This window comes from Sus scrofa, chromosome 1 (assembly GCF_054392235.1).
Source record: "Sus scrofa isolate SSC_HxYL_T2T_F1_AM1 chromosome 1, Sscrofa_HxYL_maternal_Yorkshire_Landrace_v2.0, whole genome shotgun sequence".
In the NCBI taxonomy this organism is placed as follows: domain Eukaryota; kingdom Metazoa; phylum Chordata; class Mammalia; order Artiodactyla; family Suidae; genus Sus; species Sus scrofa.
This window is the reverse complement of record NC_139383.1, coordinates 252,315,244-252,333,607: the sequence shown is the minus strand read 5'-3', so window position 1 is coordinate 252,333,607 and position 18,364 is coordinate 252,315,244. Positions and strand designations below refer to the sequence as shown.

Here is an 18,364-nt window from a genome sequence, read left to right as displayed (position 1 = left end):
GATTACCTCTGTTCCTGACAGAAATGCTTTCACCGAATTAAAAATTTAGTGTTATGCTCTGAGCCTTTGTGAGAGTCAGTATAAAAATTGTCCATTGGAACAATGCTTTTGTGCTTTTTGCAAATATCACTGCGGAGAATATCATGCCTTATGTTACCTAAAACCTACTGTTAAAAAATTACAGGAAAATTCCTTCTGGATTGAGGACATTAGCTTTTACTTTGCTTGTAACACAGGTTAAAAATCGGGTGTTTCTCTTCGTGCCTTAGGTGCTGGGACACTCATGCTTTATCCATAGTACTTCTCCACCAGCAGTTTTGTAAAGATCAGAGGAAGTGATGAGCTCAGAGAGCAGAGTCGGGCACAAGAAGGAGGATACTATTGGGTGCCCATCAGTTGCTGTGCCTGTTATGGCTTAGGTAGGTACAACGCTTGCCATTCTAATGATCCTCATTAGGACTTTTTCTCCAAGCATTTGTTGTTCCTGAAGTGCTAGATTTTCAAAAAGGAAGAAATGCATTTCATTTTCTATAAATATCGAAATTAATTACTCATCGTTATAACTATTCATTAAAATTCAAAATTAGATGAGAATGTTCTTCATAGATTTTTTAAGCCTTGAAAGATCCATTTTATTATAGCATCTACAGCTCTCTATTTAAAGAAATTATGACATAAGGTTCATAATTGAATTAAGCCAGTACCTTAGCCCACATCCTAAGAGGAAATTAATGAAAGATGGTGAGTAAAACTATGGCGTCTTATTAGGAAAATTATAGACAATTGAATAGAATTGTATTTGCAGATCTCATCGCAGTGTGTCTCGTTGGGAACACATTCATTCACTCACTCAGTCATTCTTTCAGTCATTCAACTTGTGAGTCTAATATGTTCCAGGGACCATTTTAGGTGCCAAGGATATATCAGTAAACAGAACAGACAGAACACCCTGCCTTTAAAGCCTTCACATTCTAATGGGGAGTGGGGGAAGGCAGTCAATAATAAACAAATAAAAATATATGGTGAAACAATTGGTATTAAGTGCTATGGGGAAAAGACAAGGGGATAAGGGAGAGATCGGGTGCACTGGGTGTGGGGGTGGAATTTGCTATTTTGAATAGTGTGACCAGGTGGCATCTGAGCGTAGATCGGAAGGAGAGAGCTATGTGAGTCTCTCCAGGAAGAGTTTCCACGCAGAGGGAACAGTTTGTGCAAAAACCCCAAAGCAGGTGTGTTCTTGGTGTGTTGGAGGAAAGTGAGGAGTCAGATGTGGCAGGAATGGAGGACAGCAGAAGAGCGATGGGAGGCCACAGAGGGAGGAGGGAGCCGGATCATGAAGGCCATGTTAAAGTGCTTTAAAAATGGGATGGAGGAGAACTGGAGGTTTTTGAGCAGAGGAATAACATGATCTGACATGTTTTAAGAGCATTATCTCGTTGCATTGTGGAGTATAGGCTGCAGTGAGGAGATGTGGGGATGCTGGTCATTTGGACTCAGACTGTAGTGGTGAAAATGGAGAGAAGTGGTCAGATTGTGATTATATTTTGAAGGTAGAGGCATTAGGATTTCTGACTTTTAGAGAAGGAGTTATGAGAGGGAGATAACGTTCTCGGTCTGAGCCAGTGCTTCAAGGAACGTAAAGGTTGGAGCTGCCGTATAGTGGATGAGGCAGACTGTGGGAGAAAGATCAGGAGTTTGGTTTTGGGGCTGAGATGCCCAAGTGGTAATATCCAATAGGTAGTTTGATAGTATAAACAGTAACTCAAAATTAATATTACATTTAATAGAAATATTATATACATGTATAATATATTAGTAATGATATTAAAGTTTAATATATTTGTGGTACCACCTTTTAAGAGAGGCACCAATAAGTTAAATATATTTTAAAGAGGATGACTGAGACAACAAGCATAGGAAACCATATAGGATAAGCAGCAGCTGAAAGAGACGGAGATAGATGTTTAACATGAAGATGAGAAGTCCTAGAGTAGATGTTCTCTTTACCTGTTGAAAGGGATAGTAAATGAGTCTTACGTGTTATTCTCTGGTGTGGATAGAAGTTACAGGAAGCCTAGTTTCAGAACATTGTAAGAATATGCACATGCATGCACATGTGTATGAGTAGAATTTCATGAGTAGAATTTCTGTGTTCTTCTGCAGCAGGACAGATTCTTTTCTGAAGTAGTGGCTGCCTTACTGCTGACACTACTTGACTGTAGAGTTGCTGAGGATATTGTAGAGGGGACTATGGAAAGTTAGGCTAGGTAGCCTCTAAGGTCCAGTCCTTTTTGTTTCTGTATATTTTTCCTAGGGACCAAGGCACTCCATATGCTAATGCACCATCATGAATATTTTCTTGTATTGTGTTTTAAGATTTCATGGGTCTATGTCTTCTTGCCAAATTAAACTGCAAATTTCTTGAGGACTGGGACGTGTTTTTATCCTCTTTGTATTCCCTGATGCCCTTGGCACAAGATTTTGTATATAAAAACTAGTTAGAAAGATACTTGCTGGTAGAATAATTTTGCTTCCAAGGCATCCTTATCCAAACTGTAAGCACTACTGGGAAGAGGAGTTATACCCAGCCTAACACCTTAGTGTGGCTGGATTGACAGGACCAATTTCATCTGTGAAATTCTGAGGGCCTGGAGTGCAAGAAGTTTGTCAAATGAGGAAAAGACAATTTACCTACATCATACCTTTGTTCATTACTGATTCTGCATATATATAAAGTCTACATAAAATGTCAAATATTGTGGTATTGGTGTAATAAGTATACATATTAGAGCATAAAATGTCTGAATGATATATTAGTGGTTTTAAAGAATTAAGCATCTAAGGTAGTTACTTCTACTTTCATAGAGTACTTCCAAAATAGAGAAAGTCTTGTTAATTCATATCTATTACTTCTGTAGACTTCACAGAAAACAAGTAGAAGAGGTTCAATGAGTTCCTTGCCATAGAAGGTGTTAAATTAGAGGATTAAAAACCATTTTCAAGCTAACTACCCATCCAATGAGCATTTATTGCACACATAGTGTAGATTCAAGGAGGGTTTCAATGAAGGACTATAATTTTGAGGAGCTCACAGTTGAGTAGGAGAACTGATCTAATATTGTGGTACACTGTGTTAAATACTGTGCATTGGAAAAACAAAGTTCCATGAGATCACAGAGGAAACAGCAACTAACTTCTTGGGGAAATTGGGAAATTCTTCCTGGGGCAAATGCCATTTCAACTGTCTAAGCTCTTTTTGATCCTCCACCCCCCAACCCAAGGCAGTTCATTTTTCTCTGCTGTTTACCTGTGGCACTTGTTACCTGCTTCTGATTACAGCAGTGCCCTGTTTATTGTAATTATCTGTGTACTATCTGCCCGACCAGCACCCTTCAATGGCAGAGACTGTGTCTTATCATCTCTGTCCCTAGCCAGTATTCAACATAGGTCAAAGGTCATGGAGGGACCATTCAGGGAAGGGCTGGGAGGTGACGACTGAGAAATGAAACACATTCTGATGGGTCCACTGGAAATGAAATCACTCAGTTAAAACATAAAACCATTTTAAAAAGCAGTATATGCTGCAGCTGTCCCTAACCTGACTTTAGCCTCAAGACTCTGGTCTTACTCCATCATTCACTCCACTTTGAGCCTCACTCATCCCTTGTGATCATGTTCACTTTCTTCTGAGGGTTTGCAAAGCAAATTTTGCATTTTAGTTGTAGGTTTTACTACATTTTCTTTTTTCTATTGACAGAGAAATATCCCTTGTTCTTTATTGAAATTATTTCATCTACTTTCTAAATTATTCCATAATAACTTAAACAATTTTTTTTTTCGATCATACCCTGTTGCTAGTGCCTGGCTTCATTATCATCCACCCAGTTTCCTGAGCCAGAAATATAGACTTTTTTTTTTTTTTGGTCTTTTAAGTGCCACACCCATGGCATATGGAGATTCCCAGGCTTGAGGTCGAATCAGAGCTGTAGCTGCTGACCTACACCACAGCCACAGCGACACAGGATCCTTAACACACTGAGCGAGGCCAGGGATTGAACCTACATCCTCATGGATACTAGTCAGATTCGTTTCCAATGAGCCACGATGGGAACTCCAGAAATCTAGACTTTATCCTAACCCTCAAAGTGCTTTCTTCCAATCAGTGCTAGGTTTTCCTACTCTAATGTCCAAATAAAGCTTGACTTTGTTCTCTTCTCTTAAGTCACATAGCCTAAGTTCAGGCCACTTTTATCTCTCACTGGATTATTGCTAACAACCTCCTAACTGGTCTGCCATCCTGTACTTATTTTGTTTATGTGTGTATGTATGCATGTATGTATATATCTATCTGTCTATAGGCTATCATCTATGTAGTTGTAGATAGATAGATCTACTCATGTACATCTACTTATTTATATCGATATAAATCCAGCTACTGAAGCTATATTTATTTTTTATTTAAAAATTTAAAAATTGGTAAAATTTACATAATGCAAGACTTCCCTATTTAACCATTTTTAGGTGTACCATTCACTGGCATTAAGTACATTCACATATTGTGGTACCATGAGCACCATCCATCTCCAGAACGTTTTCATTATCCTAAACTGAATTTCTAAACCCATTAAACACGAACTGCTTTTCCCCCAGCCTCTGGCAATACCATTCTACTTTCTGACTCTATGGATTTGACAACTCTAGAAACCTCATGTAAGTGGAATCATACTGTATTTGTCCTTTTGTGACTTGCTTATTTCATTAACCCATGTTGTAGCCTGTGTAACATTTCTGTCCTTTTTAAGGCTGAATAATATTCCATTATATGTATATACCACACCTTGTTTATCCGTTCATACATTGATGTTTATGATATTTAAACATTATCACTATTAGAACTTTACTGTAACTTGGCCCTGTTACTCTCAGGATAAAGCTAAAAGGCTTTACTATGTTTTATGGCGCCCCCACAAAACACTGCAGCTTTCATTCTATTCATGCTCCTCTACACTCTCCACTTCAGTCAATTGAGCTGGCCTTGCCACCATTTCTTTGATATCTGGGCTTTTGGCTCAGCTTCTTCCTCAGCTTACAGTGCCATTTTTTTAGGATAAGCCCAGCTTATACCTCAGTGCAAGACATCACCTCCTTTAGGAAGCTTTCTTCCCCTCATCCAGGCTGGGTTAGGTATCCCCTTTCTTGTCCTGGAATCCCCCGAAATTCTGTCTAACAAGACACTTACCACTTACCAAAGTATATATATATTTGCTTTTTAGGGTCTCGCTTGTTGCATATAGAGGTTCCCAGGCTAGGGGTCTAATTGGAGCTACAGCAGCTAGCCTGTGCCACAGCCACAACAATGCCAGATCTGAGCCACATCTGCAGCCACCACAGCTTACAGCAATGCTGGATCCTTAACTCACTGAGCAAGGCCAGGTATCAAACATGCAACCTCATTGTTACTAGTCAGATTCATTTATGCTGAGCCACAATGGAAACTCTGGGTCTAGTATATTTTGAGTGCTCAATTCATTTCTGTTGAAGGATGAATAATGGAGTGCACAAGTATCTGGAGTCATGGAGGAGGTGAGGTGCAGAGGCAGTGGCCTATGTAAGTGACTAACTCAAGGCCACCAAATGTGAGGGAGTAATGCCTGCCAAGCGCCCACTCCCCTCATGCCCATGGAACCACTGGATGAGGCACGAGGTGTGAGCAGTAGGATGAAGGTGATGTGCTGAGATGTGCAGTCCCAGCCCTCAATTGTCAAACCCTGTAAGATGTTTTGGTACTTTCACCACAGTATTGATCCTTTGCTCTTTTGGCAGATGTGCTTATACCCTTCCTGCCTCTATCTCCACCAGTTCTCCTCCATGCCCTCCTCCCTCTACCCTGAACTTGAAAATAAATTCAGAAGTGTAGGTCACTTAAACCAAAATGAGATTTTATTCTGTGAAGTAAGTGTTTAGTTTGTAAAAGGATCAATGGGCTATTTTGGATCAAATAACTGTGTTTTCTTTAGCCATTTAAAATGGTCTATTTTCATTTTTTAAGCCATTGCCTTGTGAAAGGACCTAAGAATATCCCCAACTTAGTGTTAGATCCCGTAATTACATTTTCCCATTTTGAAAGCAGTTATGCAGTCCTTACAATAGAGTCAACTCGGCTAAAAATAAACTCCAGGCAGTTCATATTAACTGGGTAATAATAACAGGCAACAAGGAGGCTTGGTGTCCAAATATGATGAAAACAGGAAGTTCATTACACAAGCTGTTCTTTCCTGATAGATCTGAATTCTTAAAGCCTTAACTCAAAAATAATCCCTTCAGGTTATAAATAAAAGCAGAGAATTGTCTCTTTCTTGTGGCTCAATGGAGATGATAACATTGTAGCTAAACAAATCCACGCAGTGGTGGATAGATGATAACTCCAGAAGGCCTGTTTGGAGGAGGAAGTTTGGAGACCCCTCTCCTGGCAGACAGGCCACTGGATGCATTTACCCCGGGGGTTTACTGTTTTCTTACCCTGGGCACAAGTCGCCAAAGAGATATTGCTTTACTTTGGTATGATGACAGGAAGGCAGAAAGGCTTCAGGTGTGGAAAGTATTTTTATTTTTCCCTGGGGAGAAAATAGATGAACAGAACATCCCCAGATCTAAGTGTCTGCCAAGTATTGTAAATTTCGATCCTGGTTTTTCAGGGTGAAGTGGGAATGTGGCCCAAAGGAAGAAGATAAACCACTTTCTTTTTAGAACTCCTTTTCTCTAGTGTCACTGATTGTAAAGATTCTAATTTTCATGTTTAAAACAAGGTGAGCATGGAGGAAAATTTTAATTTATGTAACCAGAATAAAGCCCACCAACTCCCTTCCTGAAACGAAATCTCAGAACTCCGGGGTGTCACTGGGTGCCATGAGGGGCCCATGTCCTTGCCATTCACCTCCTCTTTGGGAATCTCTCACTGGGTGTTACCACAGCCACCAGTAGGGTCATCCTGGTCCAAACAGGCATCCCATCTTTCCTTAATTTTTTGTGACATAGCAGAGGCCAGGTTGGAAGTTTCAATAAAGACTTAGCTACAGGACGTGGGGAAGAGAATGGGGGTAACAAAGAGGTGTCAGTCACAGAAAGTGATGAGTGCACAGTAATCTGGCTTGGCAGATGCAGCTTTCTCGCCCCAGGCTGGCTAAGTAGCATCGGTAGGGTTTGCCCTTCTCAAAAGAGTATGTTTTGGGAGCAGTTACCTTGTGAATGTCCCCACACCCTCCCAGGTTTTCTTATTCCACATTCCTGGTGGCTGTATTCCCTCTTCCTGAAGAGTAATCCTTGTTCCTTTCAATGCAAAACAGATCTAGGACTACACCTGCACCCTGGAAAGGGCGTTCTGGCTGTTTTTGAAGTGATAACAGCTAGGGCCAGCCACAGTGGGCATCAGGAGGGCCTCATTGCCAAGGCTTCACATTAACAACAGTCTTAAATGTAGACTTTTAATCTTATTTCCAAATGGGCTTTGCATAGGCACAGACATTCACTGATCTAATTCTGTTTTTTTTCTGAAAAGTTATCATATATGACTTTAAACTGTATTCTATGACCAGATCACATTAGTTGTTGGATACTATAAATTTTGTATCTCATAAACCTGTAGATAGCACAATTATATTAGATTATATGTATTTATTGAGTATCAACATTTAGGGTATATCACATTTTTGTAATGCTCCTTTGGAATTTCTTCATTTTCTAAAATACTGTTGTTCTCAGAAATTGGAAGTGGTCTAGTCTTAAAAAACCTTGACCACACATTTCTCCACCCTTGATGCTGCCCATGGGGAGTGGTGGACTTTTGGAAGAGAGAGGGACGTTTATAGAGATGCTCTTTTGTGGTGGATGAATGCAGTGGTTCTTAAACTTACACCTCACCTCAGGGTAGAGCCAGCATGTACCAGGGGGTCAGAAAGCCAAGCATGAAGTTTAAGGAGCAGAGGCTCTGGGCTTGGTGTAGAAGAAGCTCAGAACCAACCACTCCCTCCACTCATGGTGAACAAGCTGGAATCCTCCTCACAGGTCCCTTAGCTAATATATGTACAGTGAAGATTGACTTCCTATGACATTTTGATGAATTTGTCTTTTGTAAAAAGAAGAAAGTATTAACAGTGCTAGGATAGGGGAGGAAGTTATTCTCAGCTGTGGGCTAAGGAGTGTTTTCCTAGATTTTTGAGTGATGGTTTGAGCTAAGTAGAGTGGCATTCCTTCATAGATCAACCTGTGTCTCTCATACCATCAGTACTTCTGCCACAGGGGCAAGTTCATACATTTAAAAATTATAGTTTAGGAGTTCCCATTATGGCTCAGAGGTAACAAACCCGACTAGGATCCATGATGACATGGGTTTGATCCCTGGCCTCACTCAGTGGGTTAAGGAACCGTTGTTGCTGTGAGCTGTAGTATAGGTCTCAGATATTGCCTGGATCCTGTGTTGCTGTGGCTGTGGTGTAGGCTGGCAATTGTAGCTCCGATTTGACCCATAGCCTGGGAACTTCCATATGCTATGGCTGTGGCTCTAGAAACACACACACACACACAACAGGTTATAGTTTAAATACATCCATTTCATTGTCACAGTCAACTCATAACTCATAATGCTAACAAATTCAAAATTCTTCTGTTATTTTTTTTCCATTCCAAGAACCTACCACAGAACCCTTTGTATGAGTAATGGGGGAAATATATCCATTCTTTATGTGTTTAAATAATTATTGGGCTTTTATTGGTTTTAAGTATCAGTGATCTTTGCTGCATAAGTTTTTCTTAACTTTAAATTTCATTTCTTGGGGGAAAAAATGTAATTGTAATGTATACATGTAAGGATAACCTGACCCCCTTGCCGTACAGTGGGAAAATAAAAAAAATTATAAAAAAAATAAATTTCATTTCTTTAATTTTCACTGCTGATAACAACTGTGCTCCGTATTTTGGAGTTCTCTGCCTAGCAACTTGACTATGAGCCATTTGAGCTAACAGTGCAATTCTCAAGCTTTCTGGACTGCAAAGCTCTATTGTTTCTTGACTTCCACATATTATCCTTTTTTCCCCCTAGGGGAACAACATTAATAGATTATAGCAAAAAGTTGTAACAGTTCAACTTTTATTTTGCTTCTGTTGTGGCCATCACAGGTAATGGTTTCCAAGGTATAAAAAAAATGGAACAAATAGTGTTAATAGGGCTTTGAAATCAAAGAGAGTTGTTGGATGTGTATTTGTGTTTGTGTGGTTTGTGTGCAGAAAGTCAAAAGATAGTCTACTTAAATAACTCAAAAAATTATTTATTGCCTGAAATATACCAGACACTGTTTTGGTGCTGGAGATGTAAGAGTATATGGAGCACAGATCCCATTGTCAGGGAAGATTACATTCTTATAGTAGAAGCCATATAACAAAAGGAGTGATAGGAGTTGGGCTATGTGTGCTGTTTTATAATAGGGTAGTTAGATAAGGCCTCTGTAATAAGTGGCATTTGAACAGAGACTTGAAAGAAGTGAGAAAGCCTAGTGACTACCTGAGGGGAAGAGCTTTTTTGGTGGAGGAAACTTAGATACAAAGGCCTTAATATAGAAGATTGCATAGCGTCTGGAGGAATATCAAGGAGACCAGTAGGCTTGGAGTAGAAAGTTCATTCCTGGGGAAGAATGAAAGAAGATGAAGTCAGAAAGTTAGCTGGGGAAGATCATATAGGGCCATGGTAAAGACTTTGGATTTTTTTCCCCCTTGGTGAAATGGGAAGCCAGTGGAGGATTTTGAGCAAAGCATGACATAAACTTATCTTTTTTTTGGTCTTTTTGCCTTTTCTAGGGCTGCTCCCGTGGCATATGGAGGTTCCCAGGCTAGGGGTTGAATTGGAGCTGTAGCCGCCGGCCTACACCAGAGCCACAGCAACACAGGGTCCGAGCCACATCTGTGACCTACACCACAGGTCACAGCAATGCTGGATCCTTAACCCACTGAGCAAGGCCAGGGATTGAACCCACAACCTCATGGTTCCTAGTCGGGTTTGTTAACCACTAAGCCACGAGGGGAACTCTGACATAAACTTTTTAACAGGACCATTTAGGCTGAGTCCCCTAGAAGTAGAGCCTGAGATGAGGATTTGCATGTGATTTACAGAAAAATTGGTAGAAGGTAAGGGAGTGGGCTAGAAGAGAAGAATGACAAGAATGTGGGTTTGGGTGATGCATCATAGCTTTAGCCCGATCCCATGGGGAGCTGTGAGCATAAGTTTCACCTAGAATTTTTCCCACCTGAGACAGGGAGAGAGGTGTTGTGCCTTTACCCTGGTTATTGGCTAAAGAATTTGGGGAAGGTATGGACAGTGTAAGTCCCAGGCACATCTGGGTGTGGTGGCTTCTATTGCCTAAGTGCAGTTCTCACTGTCAAACTGATAGCTGCTAAGGGAAGGGCTCACCAACCAAATTGACAGAAGAGATTCCAGACGGCCCGACTGAGTGTGCCAATAGCATCTTGTACATGGAATAAGGGTAGAGTAGAGACCTAAATTAGGAGTCTAACACAGTAGTCCAGAAGAGAGTTGAAAGTGTCTTGGACTAGAATGTAGCATTAGAGGTGTTGAGAAGTGGTTAGATTCTAGAAAAACTTGAAGGTAGAGCCCACAAGTTTTGCTAATGGATTGCCTGTAACATGTGAGAAAAAGAGCAGAATTAAGGATGACTCCAAGGTGTGTGGCCTAGCCATTTATTGAGATGAGGAAGATTGTGGGAGGGGCAGGGTTTAGAATGTAATTAGAAGCTCCACTGGAAATGTATTAACTAGAAAATGTCTTGTAGATGTCCAAATGAAAATGTCAAGGATGCAGTTGGATGTAAGAATCTGAAGTGAAACTTCTAGGTTCAGATGTCCAACTGTCCAAGTTCTTAAAGAATGTGCATATGTGTTTGAGGTAGTGCTGTTGGAATCTTTAATTGGGGTTCTAAGGTTGGATGTGGAGTTGAGAAAGCTGTAATTAGTTCCAATAGACCTCGAAAAGGACAAAAGGTAAATATTGTATATGATAGGTCAGTAAACTTGATGACAACTTCAGCTGCCATTTCTAAAATTGATCATTAAACAGATGATTTTTAAGTAATTACCAAAAGCTATAATAATATAAAGGTAACATGAATTCTCCAAAGCCCAGATCAGACCATACTTGCCTTATTTCCATTTTGTACCTAGGTGTAGAAGTTTAGGGAATTCTGCAGTCTTAGTATATCCTGATTGTTATCCAGAATTTTTTTATATTTTGATATCATATCCTTCTGACAAAGTGAAGAAATCGGGCCAGAAAATGGCTATAGTTATGTAGCTTTCTAACTGGCTAAGCAAGAAGAACGAAAAAAGGACAACACTTAGATTTTTCTTGCTACCAATTAAGTTTTAATATCACTAGCTCTTTTACTAAGTCGTCATTTTTATCAACAACCTAAGTAAAAAGCTAGAAAGCATGTACATAATCACATCTGAGGAAAACTATCTAATATATTGAATTACAGAATTAAAGCTTAAAAAAGGGCGAAACCGAAACTCACAATTGGAATTTAATAGAGATGGATGCAGAATAAAGTAAAACATCCCATTTTACAGGTTATGAAAACTCTACTTTCACAGCAAAGAACAGAATTAACATCTTTCATTGAGAGGTTTATTTTTCATTAAGTTATTTGTAGCTTGGAGTTCCTGTCGTGGCTCAGCAGTTAACAAACCCGACTAGGATCCATGAGGATGCAAGTTTGATCCCTGGCCTCACTCTGTGTGTTAAGGATCCAGTGTTGCCATGAGCTGTGGTGTAGTTTGCAGACGCGGCTCAGATCTCGTGTTGCTGTGGCTGTGGCGTAGGCTGGCAGCTATAGCTCTGATTTGACCCCTAGCCTGGGAACTTCCATATGCTGTGGGTGTGGCCCTAAAAAGACAAAAGACAAAAAAAAGTTATTTGTAGCTTTCAGTTAAGAGTAGAGGTTTTGGAGCTATCAGCCCGGGTGAGAGTACTGGCTCTGCCGCTTATTAGCTATATGATCTAGGCTGTTTCTTAATATCTGTGGTTTATTTTCCTTACCTGGAAGAAGAAGGTGATGATATTAGTTTAAGCTATATTGTTGGAATTGTTATAAGAGTTAAACACATGCAAAGTACTTATAACAATGCCTGTGATGTTTTAAATAATAGAAAACTATTGTAACTTGTTCAGTAGTATGATCTGGTTGTTGAAAAGGTAAAGCCATTTCTGAGTACAGTGGTAGAAATGAGGTGTCAAGATCAAGGGAAGTGCATGGCCCATTGTATTCTTTACTGTTAAGATTTTGTTCAGTGTTGGGTGTCTCTAATTTAAAAAGTTTCTTCAACCTGTGTGTGAGTACTGAGGGTTGTGAGAATCATGATAAATGAAAAAAACCTGAAAGGATGAGGGTAGAGAGTGTGTCTTCTTTTGGAGAAAGATTCAAAAGCTGAAACAAAGCTTTCTTGAAAAATTTGAAGGTCTGTCATGTGGAAGAGGAATTAAGAGTTCCTGTGGCTCTGGAGATAGAACCAGGAGCAAAGAGTAAGAATAAAAGGGATGGGGTGGGGCACAGAAGTATTTTAATTTCCTTTTGGGCTGAGGGATGACAGAAGCCTGTTCTAGTTCTGCCTCTAAGTTACTGTATGATGTCAAGTCTCTTCTGCTACAGGCCTTAATTTCATAATTTGTGAAATCAGGGTTTGGATTAAATATGCTATAAAGTGGAAATTATAGTTGGTCTCTCAATGGGCTGTCTTCCTAGACAGTGGGTTTCCTGTCATTGGAAATGTTTAAGTAGAGGCCACAAGATAGAGTAGACGTTATTGTATTTGATTGGAATTTGATTTAAATGACATCAAAGATCTCTTTCAATTCTGATTCTAGGAATTTTTTTTTTGTATATTTAGATGGCCATCCTCATCCTCAACCCTTAGCCCTACTTCTTGATGAAGATGCAGACTCTTAAGAACTATAGAACTCTGTTGATTACACTGTGGTGTTATTCTACCCTACTCACATTCCCCAGGGCATAAAACACTGAGGGAATTGAATGAGTTCATGAAAGAACTCTATGCTAATTCCCTAGGTACCTAAAGTATGCAGCTGAATTTCTGTCACTGCTTCCATTTTTTTGTCCTGAAAGTGGAAAAAGTGAAAAGTAACCACAAGCCACTGTCTCCATATTACACAGCCCCTATGTTCATGGCTTTGTCTTGAGAATTTGGTACTGGGGAAGGCTGGGATGTGCAGCTGGGGGGTGGGTGCAGCAGGTGAGGGAGGGGTTGAGCACAGCAATGGCAGACTGGATGGCAGCCATGGGCAGCAGAACTGTGGGACACCATCATCTGTTGCCTGCAGCTGCCAGGCTGACTTCATTATTTTACAACAAATATTTATTGACTACTTATCATGTGGAGGGTATTCTACTAGGCCCTCTATGGGACATCCAGGAGTAAGACACACAGCTCCTTTCTGGCAAGGAGTTTCTAGTCTGTTTGGAAGACAATTACCAGCTAGCAGCAATCACTTCACATAGCACTTCATCATCTCCAAAAGTGCCTTCAGGCAAATCATTCTTTTCAATGGCCTCTGGGACTAGACTCTTCAAGCACACTCAAAACAACCAGTGAGGTACTATTATTCCCACTTTTAAGACAGAAAACTGTGCCTCTAGACAATAAGCTATTTACCTGAGATCACTCATTTGGGTTGTCTGAAGTGCCCTTGCTGTTGTTGAAGTAGACCTAAGTCGATCCTCTGACTCCAATTTCAGCGCTCTTTCCACTACACCACACTAAAGAAATTTAAAAAGCAATATATAGCCTATAGTATATATCAAGGGAAGTGCATGGATAAGATGTGTTATAGGAATTCCAGAATGCAGATCTTTGAGACTGGGTACAGAAGGGAGATAGGACTATGGAGATGGGTTAGAGTTTGATTGTGGAGACCAAGGGAGGGCATTCCAGACTAAGGAAATGTTTTATCAAAAGTGGGAGGTAAGAAAGCAGAAATTTAAGGAGAGGTTCATGGGCTGCCATGTTTGGCCACATCATTTATGACCTACATAACTCCAGGAATAGTTTTCACATAGGTTATGATATAAATGGCATCCCAGGGGTTGTTCAGTGTGCAACCTTCACGGTAGTATGGGGGTAGTCATGAATATATACGTTGATGGGACTAAGTTGGAGAGTTTAATTGAGAATTCAGGTAGAAACCTGGAGAGATGAACAAGGGACTGACTGATCATGGAGAGATAAGAGGGTTAGGACAAGCTTTCCCATTTTATTTTATTTTATTTTATTTTATTTTATTTTATTTTATTTTAAATGATTTTTATTTTTTCCATTACAATTGGTTTACAATGTTCTGTCAATTTTCTACTATACAGCAAAGTGACCCAGTCACACATACACATACACATTCTTTTTCTCATATTATCCTCCATCATGCTCCATCACAAGTGACTAGATATAGTTCCCAGTGCTATGCAGCAGTATCTCATTGTTTATCCATTCCAAAGGCAATAGTTTGCATCAATTAACCCCAGATTCCCTGTCCATCCTACTCCCTTCCTCTCCCCCCTGGCAACCACAAGTCTCTTCTCCAAGTCCATGAGTTTTTCTGTGGAAAGGTTCATTTGTGCCATATATTAGATTCCAGATATAAGTGATATCATATGGTATTTGTCTTTCTCTTTCTGACTTATTTCACTTAGTATGAGAGTCTCTATTGCCATCCATGTTGCTGTAAATGGCATTATTTTGTTCTTTTTTATGGCTGAGTAGTACTCCATTGTGTATAGCTACCACATCTTCTTAATCCATTCATCTGTCAATGGACTTTAGGCTGTTTTACATATTTTGGTTATTGTAAATAGTGTTGCAATGAACATGCATGTGCATGTGTCTATTTCAAGGAATATTGTGTCCAGATATATGCCCAAGAGTGGGATTGCTGGGTCACACAATAGTTCTCTATTTAGTTTTCTGAGGTACCTCCATACTGTTTTCTATAGTGGTTTTACCAATTTACATTCCTACTACAAGTGTAGGAGGGTTCCCTTTTCTCCACACACCCTCTAGCATTTATTTGTGGACTTATTAATGATGGCCATTCTGACTGCTGTAAGGTGGTACCTCCATAGTAGTTTTGATTTGCATTACTCTAATAATCAGTGATGTTGGCATTTTTTCATGTGCTTGTTGGCCATCTGTATATCTTCCTTGGAGAACAGTCTCTTCAGGTCTCTTGCCCATTTTTCCATTGGGTTGTTGGCTTTTTTGCTGTTGAGTTGTTTAAGTTGTTTGTATATTTTAGAGGTTAAGCTCTTGTCAATTGCATCCTTTGAAACTATTTTCTCCCATTCTGTAAGTTGTCTTTTTTTTATGCTTTCTTTTGCTGTGCAAAACTTGTCAGTCTGATTAGGTCCCATTGGTTTACTTGTGCTCTTATTTCTGATGCTTTGGAAGACTGACCTGAGAAAACCTTTATAAAGTTGATGTCAGAGAATGTTTTGCCTGTATTCTCTTCTAGGAGTTTGATGATGTCTTGTCTTACATTTAAGTCTTTCAGCCATTTTGAGTTTATTTTTGTGCATGGTGTGAGGGTGTGTTCCAGTTTCATTGATCTACATGTGGCTGTCCAGATTTCCCAGCACCACTTGCTGGAAAGACTGTCTTTTCCCCATTTTATGTTCTTGCCTCCTTTGTCAAAGGTTAATTGACCATAGGTGTCTGGGTTTATTTCTGAGTTCTCTATTCAGTACCATTGGTCTGTCTGTCTGTTTTGTTCCCAGTACCACACTGTCTTGAATCCTGTAGCTTTGTAATAGTGCCTGAAGTCTGTGAGAGTTATGCCTCTTGCTTGGCTTTTGTTCCTCAGGATTGCTTTGGCAATTCTGGGTCTTTTGTGGTTCCATATACATTTTTGGATTGTTTGTTCTACTTTTGTGAAAAATGTCATGGGTAATTTGATATGGATTGCATTGAATCCGTAAATTGCTTTGGATAGTATGGCCATTTTTATGATATTAATTTTAGGTTTTCCATTTTAATCTTTAAGCATTGAATAATTTTTAACCAGAAAAGAGCCACAATGAAGGAAGTGTTTTGAGATATTGATCTGAAGATGTATAGATTAAATTTGAAAGGGGAGAGGTTAGGGACTGGCAACCAAGTTTGATCACTTAAACATGAGGTCAAAAGGGTCTAATCTGTGGTAGCAATGAGAAGACAAAGGGACAAACATAGAAGATCTTATTTCATTAATTCCAGAAATGTTCTTTGATTTTTTAGTAAGTACAATGCCAATGAGTTAATAATGAGCCAAATAGGCATGATTCTTGCCATTCTGGAGTTTATAGGTAGTTAGACATTGATCACATAATCGCATAAAGATTAATTAACAAACTATAATGACGCTATGAAAGAAAAGTATAAAATGATATGAGAACATGTGACATGGTGGAATCTGATCTAGTCTGGGCAAATAGAAATCAGGGATGTTTTCTTGGAATAAAATAATAAAATTTTTTTTTTTGAATTGAGGGTGAATAGGAGTGAGCTATACAAAGGGAGAAAAGAGTTCCAGACAATGGGAACAGCATGTACAAAAACCCTGTGGTGTCAGGGAACATGCATTCAAAAAGGTGAAATGTAATTAGTAAGGTTAGTCTATGACAGGCAAAGTAGAAAGAGATGACCTGAGACTGGAAAGAAAGTAAGGGGCTAGATAACACTGGGTTCTTTTTTTTTGTTTTTGTTTTTAGGGCTGTACCTGCATCACATGGAAGTTCCTGGACTAGAATTTGAGTCAGAACTGCAGCTGCTGGCCTGCACCACAGCTGCAGCAATGTGGGATTCCAGCCACACTTATGACCTGTGCCATAGCTTGCAGCAATGCCTGATCCTTAACCCACTGAGGGAGGCCAGAGATTGAACCTGCATCTTTCTGGGTACTAGTTGGGTTCTTTACCCACTGAGGTACAACAGGAACACCTGGGTTCTTTGTTTTTATTTCAAGAACAATAAGAAAACATTGGAATATATTAACCTGGAAGTGACATATTCAATTTTGCATTCTGAAATAGCTACTCTTGCTGCTATGTGGAGAACAGATGGGAGGTGGACACTCAGGGAAACAGGTAAGAGTCTGGTGCAATTGTCCAAGAGAGAGACCTTGGTGGACTGGACAATGGAGATGGCAGGGGAGAGAAAACATTATGAAAGAGGACTTAACAGGATTTCATGACTGATAGGATGTTGTTGAAGAAAGGAGAAAAATAAATCAGCAGTTGAGCTTTTGGATATGGGAGTCTTGCAGCCTAGCAATAATATTAAGGGATGTTATGGGAGTTCCCCTCGTGGCTCAGCGGTAAACGAACATGACTGGCATCCATGAGGATGCAGGTTCAATCCCTGGCCTTGCTCAGTGGGTTAAGGATCCAGCACTGCCATGAGCTGTGGTATAGGTCGCAGATGCAGCTTGGATCCCATGTTGCTGTGGCTGTGGCATAGGCTGGTGGGTACAGCTCCAATTGGACCCCAGCCTGGGAACCTCCATGTGCTGCAGGTGCGGCCCTAAAAAAGATAGAAAGACAAAAAAAAGGGGGGGTATATTATGGAAAGTGGGGGGTGGTGCTGGCAGCATGATGCGTTATCTAGGTGAAAAGTAAGTGGTAGGATTGGAATTTTGAAAAGAGAGAGAAAAGGATTACACTTGTAAGACTGGGAACTATCAATAAAGTTGTAGTAGTGAAGATGTGAGTGGAGAGGTCTACCAGTGGGGGGACAGTGAAGGAAAGTAATAGTGGGCTCAGGAGTTGAATTATGTAGAACAGCACCACTGGGTAAGGTGAACCTACAAAGACGTGGTCACAGATATAGAAGGGTATGATGATAAGAAAATCAGGAATTTAACCATTAAATATCATTCTTTTTTTTTTCAAAATTACAATCGTATATATACTTCTGCGAATTAAATAACAGCAGACATCTACCAGAAAAAAAATGACTCTGTGGGCTACAGTGCTGTTGTCCATAATGTGGTGCTTTCAGAGTATAATACTTGTTTAGGGATGGAAAGAAATCAGGCCTCAGGCCACTCCCAACCCCTGCATTTATTCATCACAGGCAGAGAAACTACATTTAGGTTATAGCTTTTGCTAGTGACAATTGTGGTCCACAATCAGATTCTGCAAGACCTGTCCATTTGTAAATAAATAGGCTAAGGACCTAGAATTGTCAAAACAATTTTTTCTTCTACAAAAATAATAAGTAATCTGCTTCCATGTTTAAGTCACAGTGTGTTCTTGTGATA

General features: G+C 39.8%; 1 protein-coding gene across 38 annotated transcripts in view; it reads left to right on the top strand.

Moving 5' to 3' along the window:
- The window catches only part of ALG2 (ALG2 alpha-1,3/1,6-mannosyltransferase), a 588,615-nt gene that overhangs the window by 90,924 nt on the left and 479,327 nt on the right, over positions 1–18,364 (top strand). For 23 of the 38 annotated variants that reach the window (XM_084978261.1, XM_084980678.1, XM_084987912.1 and 20 more), the window contains one exon: positions 270–419. The exons of 13 other annotated variants lie outside the window; for them this stretch is intronic. The gene's annotated coding sequence lies outside the window, so the exon portion shown is untranslated. Of the gene's footprint in view, positions 1–269; positions 420–16,814; positions 17,190–18,364 lie in introns of those variants that run through there. 2 more of the 38 variants (XM_084991029.1, XM_084988417.1) reach the window with 2 other exon arrangements.